The sequence below is a fragment of the Pipistrellus hanaki genome (assembly GCF_964339955.1).
Source record: "Pipistrellus hanaki genome assembly, chromosome: 6".
Classification (NCBI taxonomy): Eukaryota; Metazoa; Chordata; class Mammalia; order Chiroptera; family Vespertilionidae; genus Pipistrellus; species Pipistrellus hanaki.
In genome coordinates, this window is record NC_140508.1 from 7550280 (window position 1) to 7563926 (window position 13647).

The 13647-nt window shown below is 54.6% G+C and overlaps 1 protein-coding gene across 3 annotated transcripts in view; it reads right to left on the reverse strand.

Annotated features, from left to right (window-relative positions):
- Positions 1-13647, reverse strand: part of STX16 (syntaxin 16) — a 142268-nt gene that overhangs the window by 42388 nt on the left and 86233 nt on the right. The window contains exons 4-6 of one of the 3 annotated variants that reach the window (XM_084887269.1): positions 5457-7731; positions 4721-4886; positions 4482-4581 (exon numbers count right to left, since the gene is read on the reverse strand). The gene's annotated coding sequence lies outside the window, so the exon portion shown is untranslated. Of the gene's footprint in view, positions 1-4481; positions 4582-4712; positions 7732-13647 lie in introns of all 3 variants that reach the window. The other 2 variants (XM_084887267.1, XM_084887268.1) reach the window with 2 other exon arrangements.

Below are 13647 nucleotides of genomic sequence, written 5' to 3' on the forward strand. Positions count from 1 at the left end.
GACCTCTGGTAATAGCACACGCTATTCTGCTCTCTCTTTTTGTCAGGGTGATGTTGACATTCAAGTACTCAAATAAATCAACCTTCCCATCGTAACCATCTTCCTTGGCAGGGACAATACGTTGACGTGCCCAGCCAAGTCTGGCCTGTGTGACTCAGCCCTTGAAAAACGTAAAGGAAATCTTTATGTTTCCAGGCTGACAGGTATTGAGACAGAGCCAATTCATCCATTTCTAGCTGTGTTTTTTCCTGTGGCCATAATCTGTTTGTGGTATTGTGTGTGATGTGCAGGGCTGGACTGAAGTCTTTTCCAGATGCCACTCTTGTACCCAGCAGCCTCTCAATAGCCACGTAGCCTTGTAGGGGTCACGACGCCTTAGATGGTAAGTGACAGGACCCAAATGAGATGGGATTAAACTTAAAAGCACATGTGTTGGCCCAAATGACTTTTAAAAAACCTAGGCATTGCTGGATGCAAAGAGTAAATGATATCAACAACAGTGCCTGTGTCTCAGCTCTTTTCCCCCGTGCTGGTTTCATGTTCAGGCTAGCTCTCCCAGCAGGTGACAAATTGAGATCCGGGAGCTCCTGCTATCTTACAACATAGCAACCCTAATAGGAAGGACGAGTCTCTTTCCCAAAGGTTTCAGCAAAAGCCCTAGAATGGACTCTCACCGAGTCACAGTTTTATCCCTAAACCCTAAACTGTGGCCAGAAGGTAGTGATCATCCTGCCGGTCAGGCCTGGGTCATGTGACCACTTCAGGACTCAGGAAGGTGAGGGTGGCAGGGTCAGAGTCACCCAAACAAAATGCACTACCAGTTTGCTCCCTTTGAAATCAGTGTGTTGGACCCAAGAAGAGGGATGGTGGGTGTTCGAGTGCAACAACTTTCTGCCTTGGGCCAGTTTTTGATCCTTACCCATTGCCATCTGCCTTCACCTGAAGCTTACTCCTCTGACTTCTGGTCCTCGGTCATGACTGGTGCCTCCCCTTCATAATCTCTCTGAGGCCCAGCCCCAATGTCCATCGCCCCCCAGTATCTGGGTCTTATTTTTCTGTCTTACCTTTTGCCTACCACTACCTAGGATGTCTCCACCAACGGCATCCTCTGCCCTCACCGCTCATTCGGAGCGCTCTGATCCATGTGGACAGAGCTGCCCAGGCGTCCCACATGTCCCACAGGGAACCCCTGCTTCTCCTCTCTTCCTGACCATCAGCGATGGCACCACCAGTCATTCAGACCCCTAAATAGAGCCTTTGGCATCACCCAACATCCTAGCCCCTCTGTGCCTGAGCCAATATGCCATTCGCGACCAGAATGCGAAGGATGCTGCCTCCTGACTCTCAGCGGTCCTTCTTCCTTTCCCTCCCACCCCAGCCCTCTGGGTTCAACGCTTTCGCCTGGAGCATTGCAGCATCAGCCTGTCTACCAGGTCACTGCAACTCCAGTGCTGGTCCCTGGTGCAGGATGGCCACACAATCATCATCTTTCTAAAAAGATGTTCCTGTTCCTCTTCTGATTAGATACCTGTATTGTCACCTTGCTGCTTACTGTCACCTTGCTGCTTACTTAACTTTGCCTCCAAAAACCTGGGGTGCTCATGGCCTCTTGAGCCACACCCACCTGGGATCCTTGGCCTTGTGGCACATTCCCAGCACCCTCCATACCTCCTATTGCTGCCCCTTTTGACGTTTGATATCCTTCACCTTGAATACTTTCCTCCTCTACACCCTCTCTGGAAGACTCTCACTCCCCTTCCAAGATCAAGCTCAGATGTCAAGCTGAGCCCCCTCCCACCCACCCCAAACATCAGTCCTTGTTGCTTCTTAGAGCACAGAGCCCCAAAGCACCCTATTCCTTCATGACCTGCAGCACATGCCGCCCTGTCTTGTGCTGATTTGTTTTCATGACTCTCCTCCACTAGATGGGGAGTATGGAGAGGGTGGGCGTCACATCTGAGTCTCCGGGGGCTGCCAAAGAGGCATTCCCTCATTGAGTCTACCGAATAAAGACATCTGAGCATCGCTGTCGTGTGGTAGGGAGAGCAGTGAGCCCACCAGAATCAGAAAGAGCTGGGGAGGCATCTCCCGGCTAGTCACAGCAGGAAGGCAGATCCTTGTTTGGCAATCAAAGCCCCGGGTTTGAGGCGGGAGATTTGTGAGACTGTGCTGGGCCACGCAGAGCCTACATAGATGCCTGTAGGGCCTGCTCTCTGGAGTCCCAAACCATCCACCAGCCCAAGTGCCTTGAGGGGTATGTGGGCTAATGAGAAGGTCGAATAAATAAACCAAGAACAGAGAAAAAACCTCCAGCAGAATTTTGCATCTGCAATTGGCACTGTTCCTCCCGCCTTTGCCAGGCCAGCTCATCCTTAGCCAGCAGGCTGAATCAATTTGAGCCCCAAGCTTGGATTGTCGGTGGTAAACACATGTCTCTGGCACCCTCCTTCTCTCTTTTTTTCCTCCCAAAGTTTAGTGGCAAACCTAGTTCGATGTTTTTTGGGCTCTATTAAATCTGGCTTAACTCTTCTACCCTAACGGGATGGACGGCCTGCTTCCTGTCTTTCTTGATGGAAATGAAGGCTGATTGAGTCAGAATCGTGTCTAATTGTCTCTGAAATAGGGCTGGACAGGGAGTCTGGGTGAAGCTCCCTTGGTTCTGGAGGCTCTGTTTATCCCGAGAGCCAAGGGAGCAAGACAGGTGTTACATGCAACTTCCACAGGAGCTGTTGTCAGGTCCAGAGGGCCCACCGAGCAGTGAGGCCCGAGGCCGCTCTCGCAGAGGCCCAGTCTGAGCAGGCTGGGGTAGAGGTCTAGCGAGAGCCAGTTCCCACGGACACATGGCTTGTGTCTCCTACCAGAAAGGGCATGAGGACCATGATGCTTAGCACCTCCTTGGGCCCGCGGGGACAATCTCCAGCCATCAGTGTGGAAATCTGACTCAATCAGTGAGGGAGCCAATTGCTTCTCCAATACGGAAGTACTGAGCAGCCACCATGAGCCCGGCGCTGCGGGAGATATGGAGTTGTGTAAGACACTCTGCTCTCAAAGAACTCACTGTCTATCTGGGGACACAAAACCAACAGACGGGAAACAATTAGTGAGCAATGGAGCTTGAAAAAAATATGCCAAAGTGACTATAAAGGCAGCAGCAGTTCAGGAAAGGGAGAGATTGATATTTCAGCGAAAGCGTCCCTGGTGGAGGGGGTGGGGGAAGAGCCCAGCCTTGGAGGAAGGGAGAGGGCTTCAAGAGAGGGAGGCCGTTCCAGAGAGGGCAAAGGGCATGAGCAAAGCCGGAGCATCCGGACTCGGGTAGAGGCTGGCGAGGGACAAGGAGACAGCCTGCTGAGCTGGGGGAGAGGGGGACACTGAGGGGCCTAGGAGGTGAGGGTGCAGAAGCAAACTAGGGAGGGAAAAAAAGGAAACAGAAGTAAAGAGCCAGATTTGGCATGCCCGGAACACCAAGGGCTTAATTTTGATGTTCATTACATTCCTAGGTGCATGCCTACTGTGTGCCAGGCACCGTGAGCTGGGCTGGAGAGTCAGAGGTGGAAGCACACGGGAAAGTGAGACACACGAATACCCTGTAGCGAGTGTTACAGGGCAGGCGTGTGCCAGGTGGCCTGCAAGTCCCAGAGGGCAGCCAGCCAAACTTAATCAGGATTTAGGGGGGCTTCTTGGAAGGGTCCCGTAGAGCACTAGATGCTGGCCAGGTGTCAGAGGGGCTGAAGCACGATCTGGGCATGTGCAGAGACATTCCCCACAGTTGCCTATCGGAGTGGAATAGTGCCAACAGTATGAATTTCCAACAAAGAGCGACCAGTTGAATAAATTATGGTTCCCTCCCGCTTCGTGGAATCCCAGGCGGCAGTTATCAGAACAAAGCTATCTCATGCATAATGATTCAGAAGGTCTCCAAGAAACAGTGTTAAGAGGAAAGATATATAAAATGCAGAAAAATATATATATAATGGGTGCTATCTTTCATGTGAGAGAAAATATATATAGTTAGTGAATGACTAGACTACCTCTGGAAAGAGATACAAGAAACATGGACTAATGGAGTTTGCAGAGAGGGACACAGAGGAAGTCTGTGACTCAGCCTCGGTTGGCAGAGACTCCCAAAGGTGCTATTGTTGAAGCTTGAATACTGAAAGGTGTGAGAGCACCCCGGCAGAGGGGTGAGGATCGGGGTTCTGGGCAGCGATGACAGCCCAGATGTGCCTGGGGTGTTGGTGGGCCTTGAGGAGGGCTGGGAGGACTTGGGACAGGCAGCTGGAGGACAGGCAGAGGCAGGACCCCCCAGAGAACGATGTGCCAGGCTCCGGGGTTCACACCCCCATCTAAAACATCTCACTCGCTCCATCTGGACCTAGTATGATGGCTTTGTAATGTGTCAGCTTGGCGTCTCAGCCAGGCTCTGCTGCTATAACGAAATGTCAGCCTAGATGGCCTAGAAACAATAGAAATTTGTTTCTCACAGTTCTGGAGGCCGGAAGTCCAGGATCAAAGCACCAGCGCAGCTGTGCCCTGGGGCGGGCCCTCTTCCTGGTTCACAGGCGGCACATTCTGTGTCCTCACCTGGCGGAAGGAGACAAAGAGCCTCTTTTACTAAGGACACTAATCCCCCAGACCTAAGCACCTTCCAGAGGCCCCACCTCTTCACACAGGGGATTAGGATTTCAACACAGGAACCTGGGAGGGACACAAACATTCAGACCGGAGCACTTGGCCAGGCTGTGCACGTCTCCAAAAATGCCCCTCCGAGTGTTTGCAGAGAGGATGGGCCAGCAGGAGATTCTTGCAAGATCCGGAAGGCGCTGTCTCTGACTCGGGATACAATGATGAACAGCCGATGTGACGCTTGCCTTCCCACAGTTCATTTTCTGCCAGGAGGAATCAGAAAATAAACAGCAAATAAATAACATGCTCTCAGAGAATGAGAAGTGCCAGGAGGAAAGGGAAAGGGGGGCTTGCTTTAGATGGGGGATATTCCAGGGAGGCCTCTCAGATCAAGAAACATCAAGCCGCGGCCTGAGGGGAAGCGGGGATGGCCCCCCGAAGAGTGCTCAGACTAAAGGGACATGGATGTCAAAGGCTCTGAAGTAGCACAAGCCCGAGTCTTCGAGGAACAGGAAGGAGCCGGGCAGGCTGGCGGGTCGCGAGGGAGGAGAGCGCGAGCAGGGTGAGGTCAGAGCCAAGGCCTTGTTGGCCTTGGAAGTGCGCAGTTTGGATTTTATTCCGAGAGCATCCCGGAATCGAGGCATCTCCCAAAGTTGGCCAAGTGAAGCCCACACACAGCTCTTCCTTTGAAAAATGGAGAAACGTGGCCTCGTTCTGGGTGTGTGTGTGTGTGTGTGTGTGTGTGTGTGTGTGCGCGCGTGCGTGCGTGTGCATGTGCATATGTGCGTGTTTGTGCATGTGAGTGTGGAAGGAGAGGGAGAGAAAGTTCATGCCTGGGTCTTTGTCTCAGGTTGCCTTGCAGAGCCTCCCCCCCTCTGTGCCGGGAAGTCGGTCTCGCAGAATTCCGCCTTTCCAAGGAAACCAGACTCGCCCTGGCTGAGGGTTCTGGCCAGGCCCCTGTGAGCAGCACCGTGTGAAGCTGAATTACTGGCGCGGTTTTTTGCTGCATTTTCCTGGATCCCATCAGCGACATTGAGCACTTCTGTCTTCCTTTGACAGAATTCCTGCCCTGTTCTGCCTGGAACAGAAAGAGGATGGCCAGGGAGGGATGGTGCTGGGAACTGGGCTCAGTGTAGCAACCGCGGTGCAGAGGAGAAGGAACCTCTGCACACAGGACAGATGGCAGGACCTTCCCGAGAGGTCGTCCGTCCGCCCCACGGTCTCTGGCTCCTGTTCTCAGCCTCCTGGACTCGGCCTTTCTACCTCATTGATTTAGAAATAACACATTTATTGAAGAGGCTCCTAGAAACCATGTAGGTCAGAGAAGGAAAGCCACTTGTCCAAGGTCACTCAGCTGCCCAGGGACAGGGTTTGCCCTTGAACCCAGCTGGACTCCCAGACCGCGTTAGCGTGCTGCAGAGGCCCTGGGAGAGGAATCAGCACGTCCTGACAGCCTCTTCACAGCCCCTGGCTCCTGACTGTGGGTCTCTGGGGCCCTGCCAGCTATGCTGGGCATATGCTCACAGCCACTAAATCTACAGCTCCTTTGTTTTCAGTGCAGGAAGCTCCAACAGCCACCTCTAATATTTGGCAAGGGTGGTGGGAAGGGGCCATGCATATCTGAAGGCTGAATAAGGCGGCTTTGAGATGCTTTTCATGCAAATCCCATGACTGAGTTTCCCATGTGGAGGGAGCGGCTTGTCTGCAGCTCCTCAGTCTTTTCAAATGAGTCGCACATGGAGGGTGGAACCATTTGGTGGTCCCCAAAGGAACTACTGGGAAAGAGACTTCCCCAGGCGCTCAGGTCATAAAGAAAAACCGCCCTACTTTTCAAGGACCTCCGCCTAACCATGCTTCTCCTGGAGTGGAGGGGTGCTATACCTACCCCTGGGCTCAGCACCCCGAACATCTAACTCTCCCAACAGCGCTAGGCACCAAGGCCTCCAGCCTCTGATTGACAGACAAAAGAGCAGCTGCATGTGGCTGACCTCAGGTCACCTCCAGGGAGAGCCAAGATGGAACTCAGGTCCGGCTAGATCCAGACGTGGAGCCCAACCTCTCGGGCATGTTGTTAATTTTGGGGGGAATCTACTAATACCATCCATGATGGCCTTAGTTAAGCCAGTCAGGGGAGAGCACCCCATAAGTAAGTTATCTGGGGAGGCCCTGGCAGAGCCCCTAGCACAGGAGTGCTACCCAGTGAGCAACATATTGGCAGAGCAGCTGCTGTGTGCCCAGCATGGCCTGCATGACACAAGGCCCCTGCCCAGATGGTAGACTCACATGGAGGGTCATAGAGACTTAGGCAAGGCCTCTAGGAGGAGGTGACATTGGAACAGAGAAACTGTCCAGGAGGAATGTCACAAGGAGAGGGTACATCAGGGCAAGACTGGGGTGGGAAGTGCCTGGGGATAGAGCAGCAGGGAAGGGCAGAGGCCAGAGGATACAGAGCCAATGAGGACTCTCCTGAGCCCAATGCAATCAATCACCAACCCCTGGAACCGCTCTCTGGTTCCTGGAGCTCAGCTCCTCAGGGCTCCCAGGCTGGGAGCGCTCACTCTGCCTCCAAGCCTTGGCCATGGAGAAGGTTCAGAGTTGGCCTCTCTTTTTCATGTGGGGTCTGGCGGGCTCCCACCAGCTGGGAGGTCTCATTCCGCCCTCCCTGTGGTCTCCTGGAAGGGAAGGATGGAGAGGCCCTTCTCTGGGAAATTCGACAGACCATCTCCATGGGACACACGCAGCGGGCCGGCCAGCACTTTCTCCTCTCTGCTCCAGGGCCCATCACCACTAAGAACATTTTCTTTCTTTTTGATCTTTTTGGGGTCTCTCAACACCACCGATCTTCAGTTGGCTCTCCCCTGTCCTTGGTTGGGTGAGAAAGATGGTGGACTTGTGTCTGGCACTCACTCTCGCTCGATTTTAGTTTTGAAGGTGCAGCAGGCCACCCATCAAAGAACAGGAGGAAGAGAGTGAGTAAGGAGGGCAGGTGGCAGGATGGCTGCCAGTGGCTGTCCTAGCCTGTGAGGGGCTCATGCCCCCCCCCCACTCCATCCCTTTGTTTGTTGCCTCTTCAAATGGGCACGTCAATTCTTGAACCATGGGAAGGTCCTGAAAGACAAAAGGAGGAGGGGCAGTCACACAGCAGAAAGGGTTCAAAGGAGAGGGTGTAAGAGAGGAATCTCTCCAGACCAGCATCCCAGCTGGGCCAGCACTGATGAGGGCTGGAGAGTGCTCTGCTGTGGGCTGCCCTGTGCATGGTCAGTGGTTAGCAGTGTCCCTGGTCTGCACGCATGAGGTGCCAGTAGCAGCACCCCAGAACTGTGACAACCTCAAATGGCTCTAGGCACAGTCAGATGGCCCCTGGGGGGTGGGAGGGTCACCCCAGTTGAGATCTGCTGCTTTTCACATGCAAGGCCTGGATGGTGTCCTCATGACTGGCACCTCTCTGGGCCTGGTGCCCTTCAGAGAGGCTCTTGTTGACTCAGGGCTGGAGCAGTGACACTGAGGGGGACCAGGAGAGACTTTAGCCCAGAGCTGGTGATCAGCCACCCCTCAGAGAGGGTGTCACCTCCTCTGAACATTCAGAAGGCAACAGGGGTGCAGAGAAGCCTTTGGAGGCCACTGAGTCTCCCCATGCAGCGTCCTACAGAGCTTCTCACAAGAGGCGCGTGATGAGTGCCAGGTGTGGGCCTGGGGCCTGCGTGTCTCCAGGGCATGTCAGGTCAGAGGGTGAGGTCTAGGGGTCGGGCCCTGGGCTCTGAGACAGCGGCCTTCCACGGCTCCCCAAACTGTGGTGGGTATGGCCTGGACTTCATTTTTCCTACGTTTCATTTTTAGCTTTTTTCCTGGTTCCTGGCTCTGGGAAAAGTGGAAAAACATACAATGACCATACTGTTGATGTCTTGGTCCAAGAGGAGGAAAGACTTCAGTCACCGAGAGAAAACACTGGTTGACGTGCGGGCTCATAAATCACGCCCACATGCATGCGTTTGCGGGTGTGGGCCTGCATGGTATTTTCCTTTCTCAAGAAAAGAGGTTCAACTCTAGACTCTGACAAGGTCCCAGAAAAGAGGCCCTTTCTCCCACTGCTGAGGGCTGCTTTCATTGGAGTGTTTGTCCAACGGGCCCGGGCCCCCCTTCCTCTCCGCGGGGGGAGAGGCTCAGCACTGAAGAGCCGGGGGAGATGGGCAGGGCTTTCTGGCACAAAGTTCATGAAATTAGAGATGGGAAGGGTGCCTTCCTGAGCGTGGGCATGGCACCCTTAGCCTCAAGGCCACCGCCAGCACATCGTAGGTCCTTGGTGGGCATGGAAAGAATGGCCTCCCGTGCCCAGATGGGTGAGATGGCTGACCTTTGACTTTGCCACAGTTCCCATCTCCTTTGGCAGGCAGAGTCTTCTCCCCTTCCCTCCCTTACACCCTCTCTCTCAATCTAGCATGTAGTCACTGGGCTATAAAATGACTACTCAATAAACTATCGATCAAATAACAAATATTTTTAACATCTATCATGTATATGCCACTGGGTTAAGACCTAGAAAATGTATGGGGCTTTGGGGAGGGAGAATGAGGTTCTCAGTTATGAAGGATGGCAAATCCATGGCTCACCTGTCTCCATGCCCCTCCCCCCGCCACCCATGCTCCCAGAAGACATTGCTAATCAATCACTGCACAGTTCTGTAGCTTCAGAATTCCCCAAGATGGACGCCTGGAGCTCTGGGCTGCTCCTCCCAGGGAAGGTCTATCACTTTGTGCCTCTTGAGAGGGGTTTGGGGGGGGGGGGGGTCAGGGGCCACCTGCTTAACCAGCCAGCTGTATCACATCAGCCCTCGTGACCAGGAGGGACAGAGACATCGCGATGCTTTATTCTGCATATCTTAGGAGGATCATAAAGCCACTCCTCACAATGCAAAGAACCTCAAGAGACAAAGCCACAGGTGAGGACGGTCAGATGAGGCCATGGCAAGAGGCCTAGGCTTTCTCAGGATTGCTGCTCATCTCCACCAAGCCCACCCTGAAGGACTTCCTGGAGGAGGTGATGTGCCAGTGTGTCAGCTGTCTCCCTTCTCCTACGCATCTGTCTTTGATGAAATGGAATCGTTGTGTCTTCCCCTTTCCTTACAAGGACACAAAGTCATTGCACGTAGGCCTACCCTAAATCAAGAATAATGTCATCTCAAGATTCTTCCTTAGTTAAAAATGTTTGCAAAGATCTTATTTCCAATAAGGTCCTGATGGGTGTGAAATTTAGGGGAGCATTACTCAATGCAGTCCAGAGGTCATCAGGGCAGTGGCCGGCGATAGGCAGATGTCCTGGGTGTTTGGGGCTGCCCTCAGGCCAAGATGTCCGGGAGGAGAGGGAACCTGCGGGCCCAGAGCTCCCTGCGCTCATTGCCCGGTGGGTGTTACACTGCGCACCACCTGTGCCTCCGCGGGCAGAGCTCCCTCTCGCGGGTGTGCTCACCCGTTCTCCAGGGCGGCTTCAGGAAGGGACTTCATGGCCTTCTGTGGGCCCAGATGGGGTAAGGTCACCTTGGATCCCATCATCATCATCATTCATGTTTAGTTTGTGTGTTGTTTAACAGGCACCAGGGCAGGGCGTCTTGATGTCCTTGTAATGGTCCCCACAGGCTCACAGAGGCTCCACTGTCCGAGGGGCCAGCGGCCCTCTGGAGACATGTAGGTCTCTCCGCTTCGAGGGCCTGGCTGGTCTCAGCTGTCCCCAAATCTGGCTTTTGCTGGGAAGTGGGCTGCAGAATGGGCCCCAAAAGAGTCATAAACCCCGGGCAGCAATAAAATATGGTGTAAAAAGCTAGAATTTGCCCGGAATAACATTCAGCCTGTGAGACAGCCTCGTCTTACTCCAGGCCTGCGCTGCCGTAACAAAGCCCGCAGATGGGTCCCCAAGAAGAGCCGAACCCTTCCGCCTGCGGGTTCTCAGCAGGCGGAGAGGGTCCATGGACTCTGCCCTCACAGAGCCCCATTCAACACGCAAACAGGGTGCGGCGTGAGGCATGTGGGGGGCAGGAAGAAGGCCGGGAACCCAGGAGAGGGAGGTCCAGAAGGAAGGCTTTGGGATGCCCCAGCTGCTCCCCATCTCCCCCTCTCCCTGGTGCATGACGACCATGACTGCTCCCTTCTTTGGGATCTTGGGTTGCCCCTGCACCCCCAGCGGGTCTCCACACAGGGACCAGAGGGATCTTTTAAAAACCAGTGAGAGTTAAAAGCTGTATCCACTGGTCCAATGAAAACTATCTTACCGGAAGAGCATTTCATATACGCTTTTCAATCTGTTATATATTATAGGCCACATAGTGAATATATTATATGAGATGGACTATATTACACTATACAAATCATAACGCTTATTACATCAAAGGCAGGAAAATCTATTTATTATTGTTTCCCTAAGAAACTTGCATTATGTGAGCTGACTCCTACCTGCTCTCAAAGCACAGCTAAATATTACCTATCTGCAGGACTGCCATCGCATTTCCTCCATTTCCAGACAAAGCCAGTCCCTCTGATATAATTTTCACAAAAAAACATGACATACTCTACATATACAATTCCGTGTTTATTACATGTGTTTTCTGTTGTATGTGTATGTGGGGGGGGAAGGCGGGACACCTCTTTGAATTTACTCCCTTCACCTCCCCGACGGACCTGTGCTTTTTCACCCTGTCCCTCGGCCTCCGGCCACCCCTGCCGGAGCAATTCCCCCCCTCCAGCCACGCCCAGGCTTCTCTGGGGTAGGTGACGAGGATCTCTGCCCGCCACCTCCATCCTCTGACAGTCACACACAGCCCTCAAGACCAAAACAACACCCTTTGCCCAGACTTGGAGGGTCCTTGGCACCCACTGAGGGCCTTTGAGGAAAGACATCTTCTCCCTGGGGGACCAACGCATCCTCCCAGGGAGGGACCGGATTCCAGAGCCTCCGAGGAGACCCAGGGACACCACTGTCCTCCACAGGACCTGAGGGAGCTGAGCAGCGATGCTCAGAACCAGCGGAGAGGCTGGCCCTTCCCGGGCACCCAGGGGAAACGGCCCCTGAGCTGTGCACGCATTCTCAGTGTGGAGCCGCCCTCCCCCTGGACAAGACCAGGCACATCCGGGCTCTGGGCGGGAGAGGGATGGGCGGGGGTCCGCCCGGCACTCTGGAAGCTCCTGTCTTGTCAGAAAGGCGAGCAATTGAAAACTTTTCCACTGATAAGGGTTAAATAGCCGTTCAATACAACAATAGAAGAGATATTCGAGGCAGGACATGATTAATTGCCTGGCCAATCGTCCGGATGATAAATGTTTTAGGAGCTCAGGGAGGAAGTCATTTCTCCAGGCTGAACAGACAGACACCACCGGGGGTGGCTGCCCCTTTGAAGGGGCCCGCGGGGCTGCGGTCAGAGAGGGTCATTGTCTTGGGGACCCATGATGGTGGGAACTGGAGGGGGAGAGTCTCCCTCTTTCTTTCCTAAGTAGGTCTGGTATTCTGTTCTGCTACCATCAGCCGACACCGGAGCATTAGCCAGCCAGCTGCTTCCGGAAACGGAGACCCGGCAAGCATGATATTTACTCCCCATCCAGCTGTTTAAACGTCTCCTGGACAAACCACCCGTCACAAACCTCCCGTCTGCAAGGTGGTGTTGGAGCTCGGGGTTTGCATTACGTGCAAACAGGGTGAGGACGCTGGCTCCAGTCCCCCGGAGCAGCTGGGGCATCTCTCCCTTGGCAGGCAGGTTCCACATAATATTGCACAAACACATCATTTTCATGGCAGCGATAAGACTGACAAGCGTTTGGATGGCGCCCAACATTTCAAGAGGCTGGGGCCGAGAAGTTTCTTTGAGGCTCCGAGCGCTGGCTTGTGCTCGGCTGGGTATCTATTAAGAGAAGAGCCATTTCATCACGGCTGGTACCATAAATTGGTTCATGGATGCCCCGGGCTTTATCTCATTAAATTGTGTCACTATCTATAAATGGTGTGCAGGCCATTTCTCTGGGAGCGGGGTTATCTGACTGTTTCAAAACTGCAACCCGAGTGGTGAGAAGCTCCTATCTGCAGACGGGTGAGAGGCCCAGCCGTTTCCCAAACGCCAGGCGTCCTGAGAGGCCGGCCGCCCTCCCAGCGCCGCCCCAGGGTCGCGGGGAGAGGGCCGATGGCCATGATGAACCCAGGCTGTCGTCTGTCTGCGGGGGCTGGCGGATGCTGTCACAGCGGGGAGGGGGCTGCTGCAGCCGCATTAGCCACACTGCCCACCCTCTCTTTATCTCCCCCTCCCCATCCCCGACACCTCCCTGACGTGAGTCCCTCCTGAAATAGCTGGTGCCTGTGAAAGAGCATCTGTCACTAACCTGTCATCGAAGCGCCCCCCCGCCCGCCCCCCGCTGTGCGATGGAACTGTGATGGGAACAGTGCCACGGAGGAGCTGGGGGCCAAGTCCTCACCGCACCCCTCCACTTTGGGTGGGCCACGCAGGCTTCTGCGCCTCAGCTTCCCTGTCTGAAGAATGGGCTTTCGACAAGGACGACATCACACAGCACATCCCGACTCTCAGCTGGTGCCGGGCCTGCGGCGAGGGCACAGGCCGGTGCGCTGGGCGGTGGCGCTGGGGCACCAGGCGCTCACGCCAGGAGGCCCCCGCCTCGCCGTGGAGGGACAGTGCCATGAGACCCAGTCCCCTCGGGCTTCTCATCCGAACCCTCCAAGCCCTGAGGCCACTGTTGTCCTTCTCAGGACACTCCCCAAGGGCAGGAAGAGGGGACCCTCCGGAGAGCGAAGTCAGAGGGTGGATGAGGGGGTGGGAGGGCCAAGCATCTCTGCGGGGCGCCCCTGGCCCAGCGAGGGTCTTGGCCCGGCCCGAAGCGTGGGAACGCGCGGCCAGGCCCCGCGGGGGGGTCTCCAGGCGGGACCCAGTGAGCAGCGGAGGCGGCAGCCTGTCTGTGGGAAGCCAGGGCGGCAGCAGGCAGGGAGGAAGAGGAAGAGAGCAGTCTGTTGTTTTTTTTTGAATGAAAAACAAGCTCCATG